This window comes from Symphalangus syndactylus, chromosome 20 (genome assembly GCF_028878055.3).
Source record: "Symphalangus syndactylus isolate Jambi chromosome 20, NHGRI_mSymSyn1-v2.1_pri, whole genome shotgun sequence".
Classification (NCBI taxonomy): Eukaryota; Metazoa; Chordata; class Mammalia; order Primates; family Hylobatidae; genus Symphalangus; species Symphalangus syndactylus.
Genome location: NC_072442.2, coordinates 37,008,702 through 37,021,378, shown reverse-complemented (window position 1 = coordinate 37,021,378; position 12,677 = coordinate 37,008,702). Strand labels below are relative to the sequence as shown.

Sequence of the window (12,677 nt, the reverse complement as noted above, 5' to 3'; positions counted from 1 at the left end):
ACGCGCCGGAAACCACGAGCCGCATTTCCTGCCGCGAGGCTGAGTGTCTCCAGTTCCTACCGGCCCGGCGACCCCGCCTTTAGCTAGTGGCCAAGATTCGCAAAGCCTCGCGGCGAGGAAAGCACGAGTATTCGAGCGCGGCCGAGGCCCTCCTTGGCTAGTACTGGGACATGGAGCCCCGGCAGCCAAGGCCAACCTTGTGCATTCCGCCCACGTAGGCGCCTGGGGCCCTGGTCTTCCTCGACTGCCCCTTCACTGCCTGAAGGTCATCAAATGCCCCGGGACCACCTCCTGCGTGCCAAACGCTGTGTTGGCCATCCAGGGTTCCATATTGAGCATAAAATAGCCCTCTGCCCTAATGGAATTAACCTGTTGGAATCACATACAAAAGATTCTGACTACGAAGGGCCTTGAAGTTAAGTTGAACTCTGAAAACAGATTGCCTGGCTACAAAGCTCAGTTCCACTGCATATGGTCCAGGAACTTAAGGCAAATTATTTTAATGTCTTTATGTTTCACTATCCGCAGTAGTGAAATAGAATAATACCTACTCATGGCCGGACGCGGTGGCTCAAGCCTGTAATCCCAGCACTTTGGGAGGCTGAGGCCGTCCGATCACCTTAAATTAGGAGTTCGAGACCAGCCTGGTCACCAAGGCGAAACCCCGTCTCTACTAAAAATACAAAAAAAATAGCAGGGCGTGGTGGTGCGCATCTGTAATCCCAGGTACTCGGGAGGCTGAAGCAGAAGAATCTCTTGAACCCAGGAGGCGGAGGTTGCAGTGAACCAGGATCGCGCCATTGCACTCCAGCCTGGGCAACAAGAGCGAGGCTCCGTCTCAAAAAAAAAAAAAAAAAAAATGTAGTAAATCATACAGTGCAATGCCTGGCACACAAATATCAGTTATAATTGTTATTAATTGTTTGAGATAAAATCAGTCATCTGTGACCGGGTGCGGTAGCTCACACCTGTAATCCCAGTACTTTGGGAGGCCGAGGCGGGTGGATCACGAGGTCAGGAGTTCAAGACCAGCCCGGCCAAGATGGTGAAACCCCGTCTCTACTAAAAATACAAAAAATTAGCCGGGCGTAGTGGCTGATGCCTGTAATCCTAGCTGCTCGGGAGGCTGTAGCAGAGAATTCCTTGAACTCGGGAGGCAGAGGTTGCAGTGAGCAGAGATCTTGCCAATGCACTCCAACCTCGGCGACAGAGCGAGACTCCATCTCAACGAAAAAAAAGGAAAAAAATGAAAAAGACCCAGGTTCTGGCCGGGCGCAGTGGCTCATGCCTGTAATCCCAGTACTTTGGGAGGCCGAGGCGGGCGGATCACGAGGTCAGGAGATCGAGACCGTCCTGGCTAACACAGTGAAACCCCATCTCTACTAAAAATACAAAAAATTAGCCGGGCGTGGTTGCTGGCGCCTGTAGTCCCAGCTACTCAGGGAGGCTGAGGCAGGAGAATGGCCTGAACCCAGGAGGCGGAGCTTGCAGTGAGCCGAGATCGCGCCACTGCACTCTAGCCTGGGCGACAAAGCGAGACTCCGTCTCAAAAAAAGAAAAAAAAAAAAAGAAAAAGACCCACGTTCCTTAAGCGAACCAGGAGGTGGTAGTTAGGCTTCTCCACATGGAAACCCCTTCGTTTCACTGGCCATGGCCAAAAACCTGCAGTTGCTTCCATGTTTAGGCACTGCCCACCAAGGGTCCCGGGTTGGAAAGAAAGACAGAGAGAGAGAGATTCCCCTTTATGGAGTAGAAAGGAAAAGGAAAAAGGGGGAAAATAAATCCCAAACTTTGGGCTTACATTTTCCTCCTGGCTGGCTCGCCAAAATATGTTAACGATGGAGGGTGTCCAGGTTCTTGGGGTTTTGCACAAACAACTGGACAAAACGCACAAACAAAGCAAGGAAGGAATTAAGGGATTTATTGAAAATGAAAGTAGCACGGGCGCAGTGGCTCACGCCTGTAATCCCAGCACTTTGGGACGCTGACCCAGGTGGATCACTTGAGGTCAGGAGTTCGAGACCAGCCTGGCCAACATGGTGAAACCCTGTATCTACTAAAAAAAAAAAAATAACAAAAGTAGACAGATGTGTCGGCACACACCTGTAATCCCAGCTACTTGAGAGGCTGAGGCAGGAGAATCACTTCAACCCAAGAGGCCGAGTTTGCAGTGAGCCGAGACCGCACCATTACACTCCAGCCTGGGCAACAGAGGGAAACTCCATCTCAAAAAAAAAAAAAAAAACAAAGAAAAAAGAAAACTCAGCTGGGCTTGGTGGCTCACGCCTGTAATCCCAGCAATTTGGGAGGCCGAGGTGGATAGATCACATGAGGTTGGGAGTTCGAGACCAGGCTGACCAATATGAAGAAACCCCATCTCTACTAAAAATACAAAATTAGCCGGATGTGGTGGCACATGCCTGTAATCCCAGCTACTCGGGAGGCTGAGGCAGGAGAATCGCTTGAACCCAGGAGGCGGAGGTCGTGGTGAGCCGAGATTGTGCCATTGCACTCCAGCCTGGGCAACAAGAGCGAAACTCTGTCTCGAGAAAAAAAAAGAAAAGAAAACTCTACGGTGTGGGAGCGGGCCCAAGCATAGGGGCTCAAAGGTTCTGTTACAGTTTTTTGTGAATTTAAATGCCCGCTACCTGGGGTACACACGCCCTATGTAAATGAAAAGGATGAAGTAAAGTTACAAAGTCCCATTTACTCAGTGTATGCCCTATGAAAAGGATATTTCCTCTCATAGCTGAAGTGTGTTGCCTGCCTCTAGACCCTATTTTCCTGCCTCAGTGGCAGCCTGGATTTAATTCATCTCAGTTGTAGTAATCCAAACTAGAAATGACAAGGGCCAGAACAAAGAGTGGCAATAAGGAAAGCGAGGATGGGACAAATCCAAGAGATATTAAGAAAGTAGAGTGAGGCTGGGCGCAGTGGCTCACTCCTGTAATCCCAGCACTTTGGGAGGCCGAGGCGGGCAGACCATGAGATCAGGAGATCGAGACCATCCTGGCTACTGCGGTGAAACCCCGTCTCTACTAAAAAAAATACAAAAAAATTAGCTGGGCATGGTAGTGGGCACCTGTAGTCCCAGCTACTCGGGAGGCTGAGGCAGGAGAATGGCGTGAACCCAGGAGGAGGAGCTTGCAGTGAGCCGAGATCGAGCCACTGCACTCCAGCTTGGGCGACAGAGTGAGACTCCATCTCAACAACAACAACAAAAGAAAGAAAGAAAGAAAAGTGGTAAAACAAATGGGGTGGCATGGGTGGGGACAAGTATGAGAGAGGCTCAGTTTTCTACCTGGGGTAACATGGCAGTGCCATTCAGAGAGGGGGGCCACAGAATGAAGATATTGGCGAAATAATGAAGAGTAGAGTATTTTTGTTTTTTTGAGATAGAACCTCACTCTGTCCCCCAGGCTGGAGTGCAGTGGTGCAATCTCGGCTCACTGCAGCCTCCGCCTCCTGGGTTCAAGCGATCCTCCTGCCTCAGCCTCCCGAGTAGCTGAGACTACAGGCACATGCCACAACACCGGCTAATTTTTTATTTTTATTTTATTTTATTTTATTTTTTATTTATTTTTTTTTTTTATTAATTTTTTTTGCATACAAAAACAATAAACATTTTCTAAAAATACATACAAACAAAAAGATGCGTATCAAACATATTAGGAAGGTTGCACATGGGAAGTCGGGGAATAGAAATGGGGGTGGGAGTTAAAATAAATGAGAGAGGGACTTTATATGGATCAGTGATAATAACTCAATCCTCTATTTGACAAAGAAGAGGGAGAAGGAAGAGGAAGAAAAAGAAAGTGGGATAAAGGATCAGAAAGGGAAGAAAATAGAAAAAATTAGAGTATGACTCCAGGGTAGACCTGTTTTGTTGTCATTGAGTTGGTTGGTTGGTTTGTCTGTTGTATTCTTCATGTTTCGCCAAGTTGGCCAGACTGGTCTCGAACTCCTAGCCCGAAGTGATCAACCCGCCTCGCCCCCCAGAGTGCCGGGACCACAGGCGTGAGCCACCACGTCCAGTCCCCACATTGCCTCTGGCCTCCGTGGTAGACCTCCCAGACGGAGCGGCCAGGCAGAGGAGCTCCTCACTTCTACCCAGACACGGGGCGGCCGGGCAGAGGGGCTCCTCACTTCCCAGACGGGGCGGCCAGGCAGAGACGCTCCTCACTTCTTCCCAGACGATAGGTGGCCGGGCAGAGGCGCTCCTCACTTCCCAGACGATGGGTGGTCGGGCAGAGGTGCTCCCCACTTCCCAGACGATGGGTGGCCGGGCAGAGGCGCTCCTCACTTCCCAGACGATGGGCGGCCGGGCAGAGGCGCTCCTCACCTCCCAGACGATGGGTGGCCGGGCAGAGGCACTCCTCACTTCCCAGATGGGGCAGCCGGGCAGAGGCGCTCCTCACTTTCCAGACGATGGGTGGCCGGGCAGAGGCGCTCCTCACCTCCCAGATGATGGGTGGCCGGGCAGAGGCGCTCCTCACCTCCCAGACGATGGGTGGCCGGGCAGAGGCGCTCCTCACCTCCCAGACGGGGCGGCCGGGCAGAGGCGCTCCTCACTTCTTCCCGGACAGGGCGGCCGGGCAGAGGCGCTCCTCACTTCTTCCCGACGGTGCAGCCGGGCAGAGGCGCTCCTCACTTCCTCCCGGACGGGGCAGCCGGGCAGAGGCGCTCCTCACTTCTTCCCGGACGGGGCGGCCGGGCAGAGGCGCTCCTCACTTCTTCCCGGACGGGGCGGCCGGGCAGAGGCGCTCCTCACTTCCCAGACGGTGGGTGGCCGGGCAGAGGCGCTCCTCACTTCCCAGACGATGGGTGGCTGTGCAGAGGCGCTCCTCACTTCTTCCGGGATGGGGCGACCGGGCAGAGGCGCTCCTCATTTCTTCCCGGACGGGGCGGCCGGGCAGAGGCGCTCCTCACTTCCCAGACGGGGCGGCCGGGCAGAGGCGCTCCTCACTTCTTCCCGGACGGGGCGGCCGGGCAGAGGCGCTCCTCACTTCTTCCCGGACGGGGCGGCCGGGCAGAGGCGCTCCTCACTTCTTCCCGGACGGGGCGGCCGGGCAGAGGCGCTCCTCACTTCTTCCCGGACGGGGCGGCCGGGCAGAGGCGCTCCTCACTTCTTCCCGGACGGGGCGGTCGGGCAGAGGCGCTCCTCACTTATTCCCGGACGGGGCGGCCGGGCACAGGCGCTCCTCACTTCCTCCCGGACGGGGCGGCCGGGCAGAGGCGCTCCTCACGTCCCAGACGATGGGAGGCCGGGCAGAGGCGCTCCTCACTTCCCAGACGATAGGTGGCCGGGCAGAGGCGCTCCTCATTTCCCAGACGGGGCGGCCGGGCAGAGGCGCTCCTCACTTCCCAGACGGGGCGGCCGGGCAGAGGCGCTCCTCACTTCCCAGACGATGGGTGGCCGGGCAGAGGCGCTCCTCACTTCTTCCCGGACGGGGCGCCCGGGCAGAGGCGCTCCTCATTTCTTCCTGGACGGGGCGGCCGGGCAGAGGAGCTCCTCACTTCCCAGACGGGGCGGCTTGGCAGAGGCGCTCCTCACTTCTTCCCGGACAGGGCGGCCGGGCAGAGGCGCTCCTCACTTCTTCCCGGACAGGGCGCCCGGGCAGAGGCGCTCCTCACTTCTTCCCGGACGGGGTGGCTGGGCAGAGGCGCTCCTCACTTCTTCCCGGACGGGGTGGCCGGGCAGAGGTGCTGCTCACTTCCCAGACGGGGCGGCCGGGCAGAGGCGCTCCTCACTTCCCAGACGGGGCGGCCGGGCAGAGGCGCTCCTCACTTCCCAGACGGTGGGTGGCCGGGCAGAGGCGCTCCTCACTTCTTCCCGGACGGGGCGGCCGGGCAGAGGTGCTGCTCACTTCCCAGACGGGGCGGCCGGGCAGAGGCGCTCCTCACTTCCCAGACGGTGGGTGGCCGGGCAGAGGCGCTCCTCACTTCCCAGACGGTGGGTGGCCGGGCAGAGGCGCTCCTCACTTCCCAGACGGTGGGTGGCCGGGCAGAGGCGCTCCTCACTTCCCAGCCGGTGGGTGGCCGGGCAGAGGCGCTCCTCACTTCCCAGACGGGGCGGCCGGGCAGAGGCGCTCCTCACTTCCCAGACGGTGGGTGGCCGGGCAGAGGCGCTCCTCACTTCCCAGACGGTGAGTGGCCGGGCAGAGGCGTTCCTCACCTCCCAGACGGTGGGTGGCCGGGCAGAGGCGCTCCTCACTTCCCAGACGGGGCGGCCGGGCAGAGGCGCTCCTCACTTCCCAGATGGGGCGGCCAGGCAGAGGTGCTCCTCACCTCCCAGACGGGGCGGCCGGGCAGAGGCGTTCCCCACCTTCCAGATGGGGCGGCGGCCCGGCAGGGGCTGCAATCCCAGCACCCTGGCAGGCCAAGGCAGGCGGTCGGGGGGTAGAGGCTGCCGTGAGGCCAGACCACGCCACCGCCCTCCAGCCCGGGCAACACCGAACACTGGGTGAGCGAGACTCCGTCTGTAGTCCCAGTACCTCGGAAGGCTGAGGCGGGCAGAGCACTCGGCGTCAGGAGCTGGCGACCAGCGTGGCCAAGATGGCGAACGCGTGCCTGCATCCAAAGGAGAAAAGGCAGGCAGCAGTGGCGCGCGCCGGCAGTCCCAGGCAGTCCGCGGCGCGGGCAGTAGCAAGCCGAGTAGATTGTAGCCGGGGCCAGAGAGGGGAAAGAAAGAAAGAAAGAGAGAGAGAGGGAGGGAGGGAGGGAGGGAGGGAGGAAGGGTAATGTTTTATTTTTAAAAATGCGCCACCGGGCATGGTGGCACATGCCTGTAATCCTAGCTACTTGGGAGGCTGAGGCAGGATAATCGCTTGAACCCAGGAGATGGAGGTTCCAATGAGCTGAGATTGTGCCATTGCACTCCAGCCTGGGTGTCAAGAGTGAAAACCTGTCTCAAAAAAAAAAAAAAAAAAAGAGCTGGCTGGGCACAGTGGTTCACATCTGTAATCCCAACACTTTGGGAGGCCAAGGCAGGAGGCTTGCTTGAGCCCAGGAGTTTGAGACCAGCTTGGGCAACATATGAAGACCTATCTCTGTTTTTAAAATAAATTTTTAAAAAGAGCTGGACTGGGAGGATCTCTTGGGGCCAGGAGTTCAAGACCAGCCTGGACAATATAGCAAGACCCCACCTCAAAAAATAAAAAAAAAAGAGGTGGACTGAGTTACAGTTTTGGAATCAACACAGTGAAACCATGAATGTGAATTTTACTTAAGAAGATTTCAAGTAAAATGATAAAAAGAGGATGAGAGCAAAGGTTGATGGCAAGACATGTAGCTGCCATTTTGGACCTAGAGGAATGGTGGAACCATGAGTCCAATGAGCTTCGATCCCTAAGGATTTTACAGAGCAGACTGTCATACTAGCCCTAGGCCACCAATCTCTGAGTGTTTATTTATTTATTTATTTTGAGACAGAGTCTCGCTCTGTCGCCAGGCTAGAGTGCAGTGGCACGATCTTGGCTCACTGCAACCTCTGCCTCTTGGGTTCAAGCAATTCTGCCTCAGCCTCCCGAGTAGCTAGGACTACAGGAGTATGCCACCATACCCAGCTATTTTTTTTTTTTTTTTTTTTTTTTTTTTGGTATTTTAGTAGAGACAGGGTTTCACCATGTTGCCCAGGCTGGTCTCAAACTCCTGAGCTCAGGCAATCTGCCTGCCTTGGCCTCCCAAAGTGGTAGGATTACAGGCGCAATTTTACTAGAGCGCGAACGCAGTCCACCACTACCACAAATCACTCAGTGGCGTTTCCCACATTTGGGGAAATCGCAAGAGTTGGCACATCCGGAGTGCAATGGATGAGCCTCGCCCTGGAAAAACCACCTTCAGGATCATGGTATCTCCCCTGCCAGGTAAGTATTGAGTGTTTATGAGAAAGAGAAATAATGTCCTATCTTATCAAAGCCACTATTATTTTGTGTTTTCCTGTTATTTGAAGCCAAATCTATTTCTTTTTTTTTTTTTTTTCTGAGATGGTGTTTTGCTTTTGTTGCCTAGGCTGGAGTGCAATGGCGTGATCTCAGCTCACCGCAACCTCCGCCTCCCGGGTTCAAGCAGTTCTCCTGCCTCAGCCGCCCAAGTAGCTGGGATTACAGGAATGCACCATCACACCCTGCTAATTCTGTATTTTTAGTAGAGATGGGGCTTCTCCATGTTGGTTAGGCTAGTCTCGAACTCCCGATCTCTGGTGATCCACCTACCTTGGTCTCCCAGAGTGCTGGGATTACAGGCATAAACCACCGCGTCTGGCTTTTTTTTTTTTTTTTTTTTTTAGATGGAGTTTCCCTTTGTTGCCCAGGCTGGAGTGCAGTAGCACAATCTCAGCTCACTGCAATCTCCACCTCCTGGGTTTAAGCGATTCTCCTGCATCAGCCTTCCGAGTAGCTGCCACCACGCCCGACTAATTTCTGTAGTTTTAGTAGAGACAGGGTTTCACCCCTGTTGGCCAGGCTGGTCTTGAACTCCTAACCTCAAGTGATCCACCCACCTTGGCCTCCCAAACTGCTGGGATTACAGGCGTGAGCCATCTTGCCCCACTGCCAAATCTAATTTTGTTTTTGCTTTTTTGGAGATGGGATCTCGCTCTGTCGCGCAGGCTGGAGTGCAGTGGTGCGATCTCAGCTCACTGCCACTTCCGCCTCCTGGGTTCAAGCAATTCTCCTGTCTCAGCCTCCTAAGTAGCTGGGACTACGGTGCACGCCGCCATGCCCAGCTAATATTTTGTGCTTTAGTAAAGACGAGGTTTTACCATGTTACCCAAGCTGGTCTGGAACTCCTGAGCTCAGGCAATCTGCCCGCCTCAGCCTCCCAAAGTGCTAGGATTACAGGCGTGAGCCACTGCGCCCGGCCTTTTGTTTTGTTTTGTTTTTTTGAGACAGAGTCTTCCTCTATCGCCCAGGCTGGAGTGCAATGGCATGATCTCGGCTCACTGCAACCTCTGCCTCCCGGGTTCAAGCAATTCTCCTGCCTTAGCCTCCTGGGTAGCTGGGACTACAGGCGCACATCACCACACCTGGCTAATTTGTGTATTTTTAGTAGAGACAGGGTTTCCCCATGTTGGCCAGGCTGGTTTCTAACTCCTAACCTCAAGTGATCCACCCACCTTGGCCTCCCAAAGTGCTGAGATTCCATGCATGAGCCACCACCCCCAGCCATCATATGAGGTCTTAACTACGTAACTTCCAAACACAAAACTTGGTCCTGTAGGTACTCACTGACACCATCTAGATATACCTGCTTCCTCCCTTACTCTTTGACTCATTATACAATGCCCTAAGGTATACACACTGATCTGCTCACTCACAATGAAGACCTTAGATTTAATCATTCATGCCTTCAAATGCATACACACTTGCCTAGTCGCTTTTTTTTTTTTTGATTAGGAGTTTCGCTGTTGTTGCCTGGGCTAGAGTGCAATGGCGCAATCTCGGCTCACTGCAACTTCTGCCTCCCGGGTTCAAGTGATTCTCCTACCTCAGCCTCCGGAGCAGCTGGGATTACAGGCATGTGCCACCAAGCCTGGCCAAGTTTTTGTATTTTTAGTAGAGACAGGTTTCTCCATGGTGGTCAGGCTGGTCTTGAACTCTGACCTTAGGTGATCCGCCCGCCTCGGCCTCCCAGAGTGCTGGGATTACAGGCGTGAGCCACCACGCCCGGACTTTTTTTTTTTTTTTTGAAACCGAGTTTCGCTCTTGTTGCCCAGGCTGGAGTGCAGTTGCGTGATCTCAGCTCACTGCAACCTCTGCCTCCTGGGTTCAAGAGATTCTCCTGCCTCAACCTCCCAAGTAGCTGAGACTACAGGCGCTTGCAACCGTGGCCGGCTAATTTTGGCTTTTTAGTAGAGACAAGGTTTCACCACGTTGGCCAGGCTGGTCTTGAACTCCTAACCTCAGGTGATCCGCCTGCCTTGGCTTCCCAAAGTGTGGGATTACAGGCGTTAGCCAGCACACCTGGCTATGCCTAGTCCCTTAGATGCACAAAGTGGACCTCAATAGCTACACTGAGTGTAGCCACACTCAGGCAGACATGCTCATCCTCCTATGCAGATACATTTGTACCCTTTTATAATTTTAGGCAAAATATGCTAACCAGTGATATCCTGGTAAGGGTTTAACAACTACCTTGCCAGGTTGGGAGAGGGGAACCCTGATTTGTAGCATTTACCTATGTCCATGGTGTAAATACTCTGATCATGGGCTTGATATGTTGCCAGGATGGTGTATGGTGGCTATTCACAGGTGCCATCACAGGGCACTACAGCTTTGAACAACTGGGCTTAAGTGATCCTCCTGCCTCAGTCTCTCAAGTAGATGGGACAAGGCACTCACTACTGTGCCTGCTTCCAGCACATCACTGAATGCTGACCATTACGGAGTCCCTCATTTGCTTTAAGTGACTCACTGGCTTCGTGGCAGGGTGGCTAAGAACATAGTCTTTTTTTGCGGGGGGATGGAGTTTCGCTCTTGTTGCCCAGGCTGGAGTGTAATGGTGCAATCTCGGCTCACGGCAACCTCCGCCTCCTGGGTTCAAGCGATTCTCCTGCCTCAGCCTCCTGAGTAGCTGGGACCACAGGCATGTGCCCCCACCCCTGGCTAACTTTGCATTTTGGGGTCTCTCCACGTTGGTCAGGCTGGTCTCGAACTCCTGACCTCAGGTGATCCACCTGCCTCGGCCTCCCAAAGTGCTGGGATTACAGGCACGAGACACTGCGCCCGGCTAGAACGTGGTCTTTTAATTTTTTTTTGTTTGTTTGGAGACAGGGTCTCACTATGTCACACAGGCTGGAATGCAGTGGTGCCATCATAGCTCACTGTAACCTCGAACTCCTGGGCTTAAGGGATCCTGTGGCCTCAGCCTTTCAAGCAGCTGGGACTACAGATGCATGTCACCATGCCTGGTTAATTTTTTTAAATTGTCGTAGAGACAAGGTCTGGCTTTGTTTCCCAGGCTGGTCTTGATCTCCTGGGCTCAAGCGATCCTCTCACCTTGGCCTCCCTAAATACTGGGATTACAGGTGTGAGCCACCGCACGCAGCCTCCAGTTGACCTCTAAGGTTTCTTTCAGCTTTGACATTCTTGGTTTCTATTCCTTTAAATTCCTGGAGCTCCTGGAATCTGTACACACAATTTAGAGCAAGCCTTTGTTTAGAGGGTTTATTTTAGTGATTCTCCATGATGGAACTGATTGTCTGGGGGAGAAATTTGAATCTACATTTCTGGGGTCTTGGATATCTTCGGGGGAGGTTGGTGAATCAAAAAGAGTTAGTTTTGAGCTGGACATGGTGGCTCACACCTATTAATATAATTCCAGCCACGGAGCAGAAGGGGGTGGAGTACTGAGGCAGGAAGATCTCCAGCCCAGGAGTTTGAGGCTGCTGTGAGCCATGATCACACCACTGCACTGTAGCCTAGGCAACAGAGGGAAACCCCGAACTCTAAAAAAAGAAGTTAGCTTTTTTCCATTTGTACAATGTTCTTACTATGGGCTCGGCGTTGTGCTAGGCATTTTGTAAACATTGTCTTCCTTTTTTTTTTTTAATCATGATGATCTCATTTAAAGCCTTATCATAACCCTTTAAAAAATGATAATATAATAATTGTTATTAACCATGCACTGCAGTGCCTCCATGAGGTAGAAAACTAAAGCCTTAAAAAGCCTACAAAACTAACTGTCGGGCTCTATGCTCACTGTCGGGGTGACAGGACCCGTACTCCAAACCCCAGCATCATGCAATGTTCCAGTGTAACAAATCTGCACATAAATATCTGTATCTAAAATAAAAGTTGAAAATTTTTTTAAAAAAGTAAATTTGGCTGGGCGTGGTGGCTCACGCCTGTAATCCCAGCACTTTGGGAGGCCGAGGCGAGCAGATTACCTGAGGTCAGGAGTTCGAGACCAGCCTGGCCAACATGGTGAAACTCCGTCTCTACTAAAAATACAAAAATTAGCTGGGCGTGGTGGCACATGCCTGTAATCCCAGCTACTGGGGAGGCTGAGGCAAGAGAATTGCTTGAGCCCGGGAGGCAGAGGTTGCAGTGAGCTGAGATCTTGCCACTGCACTCCAGCCTGGCCGACAGAGCGAGACTCTGTCTCAAAAAAGATAAAAAATAGAAGAAAAAAGAAAATTTAAAGTAGTCTGGGTGACACAGCAAGACTCTGTCTCAAAAAAAAAAAGGAGTTTTGTTTGGTTAGCAGAATGCCTTGAGGCACAATCCTACCCCTCCCATTGTCTTGCCTCTCCCCATTTTGCTCACTGCCAGCCCTTGGGCCAATCTGGTTGCCACTCTCTCCCTGATTTGATTTTATTTATTAATTTTGGTTTTAGATAATTTATTAGGATAACTTACAGACAGAAGGGTGGTCTTGGGTGGCCGCAAGATGGGTAGATCGCCACACAACAACCCCCAGACCCAGGGCTTATATCCTGGGGAAAAGTGTAAGTGCTCTGGAAGGAATGTGTAGGTATTTACAAGCTTCACAGCCTATGATTTCTGCAACAGCATCAAGGATTGTTTTGGAGGAAACTTACAGTGAATAAGTGTTCCTACAGAAATTGTAATACATCAAGTAGATATTTTGGAGGCACTTCTGGATAAATCAGAAATTACATGTCAGATTAGGATTTAAAATAAAGTCCATCTCGTGACCACACTCCACTCATCTAA

General features: G+C 52.9%; 1 non-coding gene across 1 annotated transcript; it reads right to left on the bottom strand.

Moving 5' to 3' along the window:
- Positions 1-7,711: 7,711 nt before the first annotated feature.
- On the bottom strand, positions 7,712-7,873 carry LOC129470818 (U1 spliceosomal RNA). The gene has a single exon (XR_008653342.1). It is a non-coding gene; the product is annotated as a U1 spliceosomal RNA (small nuclear RNA).
- Between the last annotated feature and the right edge of the window lie 4,804 nt (positions 7,874-12,677).